We start from the raw sequence: 9,572 nt of genomic DNA on the forward strand, positions 1-9,572 counted from the left end.
CCATAACCTTCCCAAGTTGCACACATACAGTACACTGCCTGGCCAAAAAAAGGTCACCACCTGGATTTAACTAAGCAAATAGGTAATAGCCTCCCATTGGATAATTACTGCATGGGTGATTATGTTTCAGCTGGCAACAAGTTATTTAACCCTAACTGATGCAGTGAGTAGCTTCTCATTTGTTAAACAACCATGTCGAAAGACACATCCTGTGGTCGTGGAAAAGATGTTAAGCTGTGTCAGAAGGGTCAAATTATTGGCATGCATCAAGCAGAGAAAACATCTAAGGAGATTGCTGAAACTACTAAAATCGGGTTAAGAACTGTCCAACGCATTATTAAAAAGTGGAAGGACAGTGGGGAAACATCATCTTCATGGAAGGAATGTGGTCGGAAAAAAATCTTGAATGATCGTGATCGGTGATCACTTAAACGTTTGGTGAAATCAAATGGTAGAAAAAACTAACAGTAGAACTCAGGGATATGTTTAATAGTGAAAGTAAGAGCATTTCCACACACACAATGCGAAGGGAGCTCAAGGGATTGGGACTAAACAGCTGTGTAGCCTTGAGAAAACCACTTGTCAGTGAGGCTAACCGGCAAAAACGGCTTCAATTTGCCAGGGAGCATAAAGATTGGACTCTGGAGCAATGGAAAAAGGTCATGTGGTCTGATGAGTCCAGATTTGCCCTGTTCCAGAGTGATGGTCGCATCAGGGTAAGAAGAGAGGCGGCTGAAGTGATGCACCCATCATGCCTAGTGCCTACCGTACAAGTCTGTGGGGGCAGTGCTATGATCTGGGGTTGCTGCAGTTGGTCAGGTCTAGGTTCAGCAACGTTATGTGCATAAAGAATGAGGTCAGCTGACTACCTGAATATACTGAACCACCAGGTTATTCCATCAATGGATTTTTTCTTCCCTGATGGCACGGGCATATTCCAAGATGACAATGCCAGGATTCATTGGGCTCAAATTGTGAAAGTGGTTCAGGGAGCATGAGACATCATTTTCACACATGGATTGGCCACCACAGAGTCCAGACCTGAACCCCATTGAGAATCTTTGGGATGTGCTGGAGAAGACTTTGCGCAGTGGTCCAAATCTCCCATCATCAGTACAAGATCTTGGGGAAAAATTAATGCAAGTCTGGACAGAAATAAATGTTGTGACATTGCAGAAGCTTGTGGAAACGATGCCACAGTGAATGCGTGCCGTAATCAAAGCTAAAGGCGGTCCAACCAAATATTAGAGTGTGTGACCTTTTTTTTGGCCAGGCAGTGTATTTTCACTCACTCACTTTCTTAACCGCTTATCCAATTGGGGGGTTGCTGGAGCCTATCCCAGCTTTTCAATGGGCACAAGACACACAGTAACACCACCAGTCCATTGCAGGGCAGACACACATATACACACACACACACACACCCATTCACCTACAGGGCAATTCAGTGTCTCCAATTAACCTGACTGCATGTTTTTGGACTGTGGGAGAAAACCGGAGCTCCTGGAGGAAACCCACGCAGACACGTGGAGAAGCCAGTGCTTCAAAGAGCAGGAGCACACTCTTTAAAATTCTCTCTAAGGACAATTTTGAATAACTAATCCTCCAGCTAACATGTTTTAGCAGGTGGGAGAAAAACGGAGAGCCGGAAAAAAATATCGCAGACTTAAGGAGAACATGCAAAAACTTTTCACATCTGAGGCAAGAATCAAACCCAGGTCTCTAGGATATGTTTCTGAGCAAAATCCACAAGCAGCTGCGCCACTATGGCACCCTAAAGGTAATATGTCTTATTTATATAATCACAAAAAGTGAATAGATTGAACATACTTTCTGAAACTACATATCACTACATATCAGTGCACTCTCAGTGCAGGTTCCAGGCCCAGACAAATAGGAGTTGTGTCAGGAAGAACATCCATTGTAAAAACAGTGCCAAATATGATCTGCTATGGTGACCCCTAATGGAGACAGCTAAAAGGAGAACATTTTTAAATAAATTCTGAAAAATCTTGGATATTTTGATCTACAGCTGGGCTGAAATAATGACAGGGCTTACCTCGTTGTTTTAATATAGCTTAGTGACAGCTCTGCGGTTCAGGTTCCTGACTAGTAATCAGAGGGTTGCCGGTTCAAGTCCCACCACAGCGAAGTTGCCACTGTTGGCACTGGGCAAGGCTCTCAACCCTCAACTGCTCAGATTGTATTTAATGATAATTGTAAGTCGCTTTGGATAAAAGAATTTGCTAAACACCGAGCATGTAAATGTAAATGAATGTAAACAACCCCACACCCAAAGAAAGTTAAACTTTGGGGAAACAAATTCACCAGTAACAAAACACAACAAAGGAAAACTGAAATTATGGAATATACAGTACATGTTTTTATAACAGAAAAAGTTTAATGTTAGTTCTATAATACCCAGCTCTTAAAATATTAATTTCAGTTTTAGTGTACAAGCAGTAGACCATGTCCCATTTTCAGACCTGCTCATCTGTATTCTCTCATTTGACTTACACATTACTAAAATGGAAACATTTATATTTAAATAGATATTTATTGCATTACCAAACACAGGAGTAGTTTATGTGTGGTACAGTGGGGCAATATGATTTTTTTCCCCCATGTTGTCTCCAATTTAATATTACCACCATCTACTGGTTCTTGCAATGGCCCTGCACCCACCCAAAAACATAGGCATTAATTTTGTTCACTCCCCACTTACAGCCATAACAAAGGTAGATTTTGGATTATTTCAGTGAAAATTTGTACCCATTATTCAAGAAAGTATTTGTAAAGCCAGACACATATGTTGGACATAAAGGCTTAGCTTGCAGTAGACATTACAATTTATTCCAATTCAAAAGGTTTTACTGGGGTGAAGGTCAGAGCTCTGTGCAGGCTGCTGGTGTTCCTTCACACCAAACTCATCAAACCATTGTTTTATACACCTGTGTAGTTGTATGTATGCCTTTAATGAGTTTTAAATATTTTAAATTTTAAATTATTTAAACAGTTTAAATATTCTCTCCAAGACTAAATGTTTTTATGTTATCCATCAGAGGCTAGATATGTCATTCGGAGTGATAAGAAATAAAATTATTTTAAAACACTTTTGGTTAAAAAGAAGAGCTGCAGTCAGATACACAAACTGATAATCCAGACTAAAGGTTAAACTCATTACATTAAACATCATGCATCTATTCAGTCTTTTGTACAAAATCTTCAAATGTCCTTCACCTTAGGTTTCGTAAGTGACTTACTTTTTTATTTGGTTCTTGAAAAGATGGATACTTAAATTGTCTGAGTGCTCCAAGCTTGTTTTCAAGTTCAAACATATAAAACTGTAAACAGAAACTCTGGGCAAATATAGATGTGAAGATGTGACAGGTAAATGTCATCAGGAAAAAGAGAAAAAAGAAAGCAGGCAAATCACAGAAGCAACATTTGGTTGGTTATGTGTACAATTAACACACAGTGATTAAACATTTGTTGTTTCTACATTTGTCTCTATATTTATTACCTTAATGAATTTTAGTGATTGTTTTGAACTGTTCTTTGTTTGGTTGGTACCACTACCCATTGGTGAATAACATGACTTTTGTTCTGTTAATAATCTAACTCAGGTCAATGTTTCAGATTATGTTTAGTTAAAGCAAACACTATAAAATGGTAGTGTAAAGAACACACCATCCTGCTAGACAATGCACCATTGATAAAACCCTACTGAAATAAGTGAGGAATAATACTACCCATTCTCTCAGTTTCTTATAATAGCTGCATGATGAAACATGCAGTAGTATAAATAAAATGGAAGGATTAAGATACTGGTATTTAAACCATGGGGCTGGTCCACTTGGGGGGTAATGAACAAAATGTCTAAACAAATTAATCCACACCCAAAAATCTATAAAACATGCGTATCCATTGTTTGCATTCATGTAAACTGTTATAATATTTTTAATCCCCCTACCTACCAAGGGTAAGGTTTCACTTTGTTTAGTTATTCAAGACAATTATACATATAATATGGTATGTTCATAGTTTGTACTGTCTACTTTAAGGCATTTTTAATAGGAATTTTATCAGATACGGGAACCTAAAGCACTTAGTTGTTAATAGATGTATGTGTGTAAGATTCACTGTTAAAATGTTAAATAACTTGTTACATTTGATTACACCTTTATTGGGAAACAAGACATAATGCACCTGTGATATGAAGTTTGACATATACTCAGTGTTAGTTATCCCTGGGTGATTTGCAAAGTGCAAACCACTTACCAAAGAGAATACATAAGCTCCTCTCACATTTGCAACAAAACATCTGGATGACCTTTAATATTCTGTGGACTGATGAGTCAAAGTTGGACCTTTTTGGAAGACATGGGTCCCGGTACATCTGGCGTAAAGCTAACACCGCATTCCACTGCAGGAACATCACACCAACAGCCAAACATGGTGGTGGTAGTGTGATGGTCTGGGGCTGCTGTTTTTACTGTAGCAGTGGGTGGTGGTACCACTGTATAAATAAAATGGTTAGATGCTTTTATCTTAATGTTTAAGAAGCCTAGTTTATGTTTAATCAGAAAGTGTAATAAATGTAACTACTAGAGCAAACTAAATAGTGGAAAATGTGACGTTTACAGGGTCTATTATTTGTTTACAAGGGTCACACATACAGATGTGGTTAGGCAATGTTTGATGATACACTCTCTCAGACAGATGGCTTATTGTTTTATCAGTGTGCTGTTGTTTTATCAAATAACACATTTTTTACATATTACAAGGGGTGAGGGTACATGCTTTTTGGCACAAGGTTTGGCGTATGTATAAACACAGGCTAAGTTAATTTATTGCAACACAAAATGTTTATTTGATTCACTAATATAGTTTACAAAATTACACATTTTGACCCTTTGCCTCAATGAATATGCAAGTTGATTTAATATGTAAATTATTTACTAAGAGGTGTAACATACAGCTGATGTTAAAAGTTCACATACATGAGTTGTTTGCGTGGCCTATTTCCTTACTGCATTTAATCGTATTGTATATTTATTAGGGTTTTTAACATTTTAATTTCATTTTTAAAAAATCAAGGATGATTTGCCAGGGGTCAAAACTGAACCACAATATTACAAAAAGCTACTTATTTCTTACTGTAAATGTTTAAAAGTTGTAATTGCCAATAATGACTTTGCATCAACATTCTATTGCTATTAATTTGTTGTCTCTAAATACTCTGTCAATTTGGTTCTTAAGCATAGCTTCGTTTATACTCATGAATTGCATACTTTTTGTTCATATTTAAAAGGACAAATTCAAGTGGCATTATGTGTGTAAATGGGAAGTGAGTATATGCACTGAGCGTTAACTATAAGACCAATTGTATGTGGAGACATGACAGTAAACTTGTTGGTCATCCCATTCCAAAACCATGGGCTTTAATGTGAAGTTGCTGTACCCCGTTGGTCAGGGCTCTGTAAAGGCCACTAGAGTTTATTATGGATGTTGCTTTGTGTACAGTGGTTCAGTTATGCTGGAACAGGATAAGTCCTTTCTGTCCAAACATACAATTGTGTGTCCACCAACTATTAAACCTACAATTAAAACTATTCAAGTAATCATATGCTCTTAAGCATCTCTCCTTGCATAGCGCATGGGGTATTTTACTAAGAAGATTGCGAATAACTGTTGAGTGTAGTGATTTTGCCTAATAAAGTCTTTAGGGATTAGATCACAATAAATGAGATTAGAAGGAAGCCAATATGTTAGCAGTACATGATAATCTAATGACTAGCCATCCTTATACTATGATCATGTGGTAAAAATGCCTCCAAGAAATGTTGTCACTTGTGAAAAACAGGTTTGTGAGTTAACAGACCACTGTCATCACCTTGTGTGATGGATAAATAAATACACTTCTGTGCATAATGTGCACACAGCCAAAATGGCACAAGTTCAAGATTTGGATGGCTTATCAATAAATTATTAGTCTGTATTGACACAAATTAAACAAATAAACTACTACAATGAACCATTTAAGGCAAAGCTGAAGATATTAATGTATATTGTTTATATTTAAATGTCCCTTATTATACAACAATAAATGTGTGATAATAGTCATACATGTTTGATATAAAATACAGTTTTTAATGAAGTGATGGTACCAAAAAGAAAGGATCTGGGAGAGTTTAAGGTACATTATTCAAAGATGACCACTGTCAAAAATGTACTTTCGGAAGAATGTATTCAAGCCCTCAGGAAGCAGTGTTCTTTTAAAAACTATAATTACCTGAAGGCTTTTTTGGTCAGAAGATTGCTGTCTGGGAAAATCAAGGACAGAATAAAGTTTTTGGCAGAATATGGAATGTTAGATTCAGAGTGGTAGATGGTGTTCATGGGATTCAGAGTAGATGGTGATGCTCCTAAAATTGGGTGTCTTTTAAAATCTGACTAGAAATATAAGTGACTGCACCCCTACCATGATTAAGGAAGGAAAAATGGGTGTCACGGTGTGGGGGGCCTTTTCAGCTGTTGCTACTGATACTTTAATTGGACAATTATGTTTCCACTAACTAACTAACTTTATTAAGCATTAAATTCCAGTCTTGTTGCATACCATTAAACATACAGCTTATGGCTGGCTTCTCTGCTTTCCTGCTCTCATGTTATTTAGGGTTGTTATGTCACTTATGTTGGAGCTCTTTTTTTTACATTTACATTTTCAGCATTTAGCAGATGCTTTTATTCAAAGCGACTTACAGTACTGTGACAGTATTCAGTACCTTAACCGCTAGGCTACAGCTGCCCTATTTTATAGCCACTGCTGTTTTTTACTGGGTTCCCTTTTTTCGAGAACTTGGGTTGTCACACCTGGTGAATCAAGCAGCTGGCATCTTAGTGACAACCTGGTTATCATTCTATCAATTATCTGTTCTCTCTCTGCTTTGAGCTGAAATTAATGTGGGTTTTTTTTGGTACTTTAAAATTATTGGCTGGTTTGTATTTAGTTATTAGTTATCCCAATTTTGTAGCTCTTTAACCATAGTATTTTTCTGTGTTTGTTAAGCATCCTGCAAAGAGGTTTATCTTCAAATTCTCACAGCTTCTGGGCTCCACCTGGGGCCTCGGTGATGAAATGCTACTGCGCCCTGTTACTCAAATAAAAAAAAGCAAGAAATCCCTGTTTAAAATGCAGATTAAACTTGATAGCCGCATACATTCACTTTATATCGCTCCTATATTCCCACTCTGCCTGAACATTCCTCCTGTATTTGATTTGTGCCTGAAGATTTGATATTGAGCCCCAGCATGTGGGTTTAGGGGAATAAAACCACACCACTGTGTTCCTGGGAAATCAATGCCTCTCAGTGGCCAGGCTTTGTTCAGACATGTTATAAATTGACTGGTGAAAAGGTTACTGTGTCCACATTACAGCATGCTGGCACCCTGGAACTCCAAGGATACCAATTCCCTTCCTGAAAAGAGCATAAGCTCACTGTGGTCTAATGAAAACAACATATACGTGGGTGGGATAACTAATAATTACAATAAATACTAAGTTAATAGGTTTCTAGAGGCATGTATGTCATGTCAGTCTCAAGATTTTAATGATTTCTGCTGTGATGAAGGAACTCATCTTTTAAGAGAAAGTATGAGTATTTTATTATTTCAGTTATATTTGAACTGATAAGCTACAGTGGGTTAAAATACATTTATAAACTTGGATATAAACTTCTACTGTACATAAAATGCCATTTAACATCATTAACATCATTTAGCTGCTACTTATTCATGGCAGTGTTTTGGTGGTTAGTTTGGTAGTTAGTCAACTGCATCTGGCCATTAAGACAAATATTCTCCTAGAATGAAGTTGCTAAACCTCCAAATTAATAATGTAAGTTTTTATATGTATATTTTTCCACAATACTGTATGGAAGAAAGTCTTGGGCAAATACGTATGTGTTACAATCATTACGTCACAATGCAAAAAACTGTTGCAAAAATAATTATAATCCCAAGACTTCCAATAAATGTGTGTGTATGGGCACCATTTCTCATTTACATTTACATATTCTGTATTTAGCAGACACTTTCATCCAAAGCAGTACTGTGACAGGATATTGTCTAAGCAATTGAGGGTTAAGGGCCTTGCTCAAGGGCCCAACAGTGGCAACCTGGCTGTGATGGGGCTTAAACTTTTGATTACTAGTCCAGTACCTTAACTGCTAGGCTACAAGTGCCCTTTTTCTCAAGATGCTCAAGATTAATTCTCAAGTGTTTTAGCCATACCAAATAGTTCCGGTCCTAAAATCTGATTGGCTGAGCCGCGTTCGAAGCTGTTGTAAAATCCCAGATAAACGCACACCTATGACCACCTCACATCATTCCATATTAATACGCCACTGAATAGAAAAAGTGAATGTTATGTTCGCCCTCATGTTGCCTAGCAACACTGTTAACGAACTACCTGGGGTCGCGGAAGAATGCTTTTTGTAAATAAAAACATTTATAAATTGAACATTGTTGTATTTTATTATATTTTATGTTTACCGCCATTTTATAAAAGCAATAAGCCACTCGAGACCGTGCGTTACTGCTATGATTTTATCACGGGGAAAGATGTTTTAGGCACTCCGCTTCGCGTCTCGAGTGGCTTATTGCTTTAATATACATAACAGCTTGGTTTGAAATTAGATGTCCAGATTAGATTACAGCTCCTGCTTGGATATGTAAAATGTTAGCTGTACCTGTATATAATATTTTGTATTTTGTTCTACAATTTGATACTGATGGTAAATATTGATGCTCATAAAACTATTGGTTTTACCTATATACGGGGTTGCACTTTTCTTTTCTTTTCTTAGAACTAAAGAACATGGTGGAATGAATGCTCCCAAACTATGACATGTAAACAGCACTATCTCAGTGTAAGCCAGTACAACCAGACCAGTTATTAAATAGCACTATCAAGTAACACTAGTCTATTAAAATTAACTACTGGATAAAAAGCTATCAATGAAAGCTAAATGTCAAACAATCGCAAGGCAGCCATCAATGTTTACTTTAAATACTTAAATAGGTTTTTACAGTCAGGGTTGGGTATTTACAGTCAGAGTTAGGTCATGACAGATTCGGTGCCATCTGAAAGCACTGGGCACAAGGCAGGGACACTCCCTGGACAGACTGCCAGTCCATTACTCAGTATCACACACTCATCATTTACTGTAACCTAGAAGCACATTACAGTAGACTTAAGTAGTCTATTTTAAAACCTCTTCTACTTGTTTTTGGTAGGTAGGAGATAACTGGAGTACCCACAGGAGGAGACACAGACAAACATGAAAAACATCTCACAAAGACCAGTGGCAAGAATCAAACCCAGGTCCTCAAAACATACATTATATAGACAAAAGTACTGGAACACCACTTCTAATCACTGAATTCATGTGTCTTAGCCACAATAAATGCTAACAGGTGTAAAATGCTTTCAATTTTGTCGCAACAGTTTAGGGAAGGCTCTTTCCTTTTCCAGCATGAATGTGCACAAAGTAAAGTTTATAAAGACA

General features: G+C 37.2%; 1 long non-coding RNA gene across 1 annotated transcript; it reads left to right on the plus strand.

Annotated features, from left to right (window-relative positions):
- Positions 1-1,635: 1,635 nt before the first annotated feature.
- Positions 1,636-9,572, plus strand: LOC134309857 (uncharacterized). The gene is made up of 3 exons (XR_010011229.1): positions 1,636-1,780; positions 9,301-9,388; positions 9,512-9,572. It is a non-coding gene; the product is annotated as an uncharacterized LOC134309857 (long non-coding RNA).

The sequence above is a fragment of the Trichomycterus rosablanca genome, chromosome 3, assembly GCF_030014385.1.
Source record: "Trichomycterus rosablanca isolate fTriRos1 chromosome 3, fTriRos1.hap1, whole genome shotgun sequence".
NCBI classification, from domain to species: domain Eukaryota; kingdom Metazoa; phylum Chordata; class Actinopteri; order Siluriformes; family Trichomycteridae; genus Trichomycterus; species Trichomycterus rosablanca.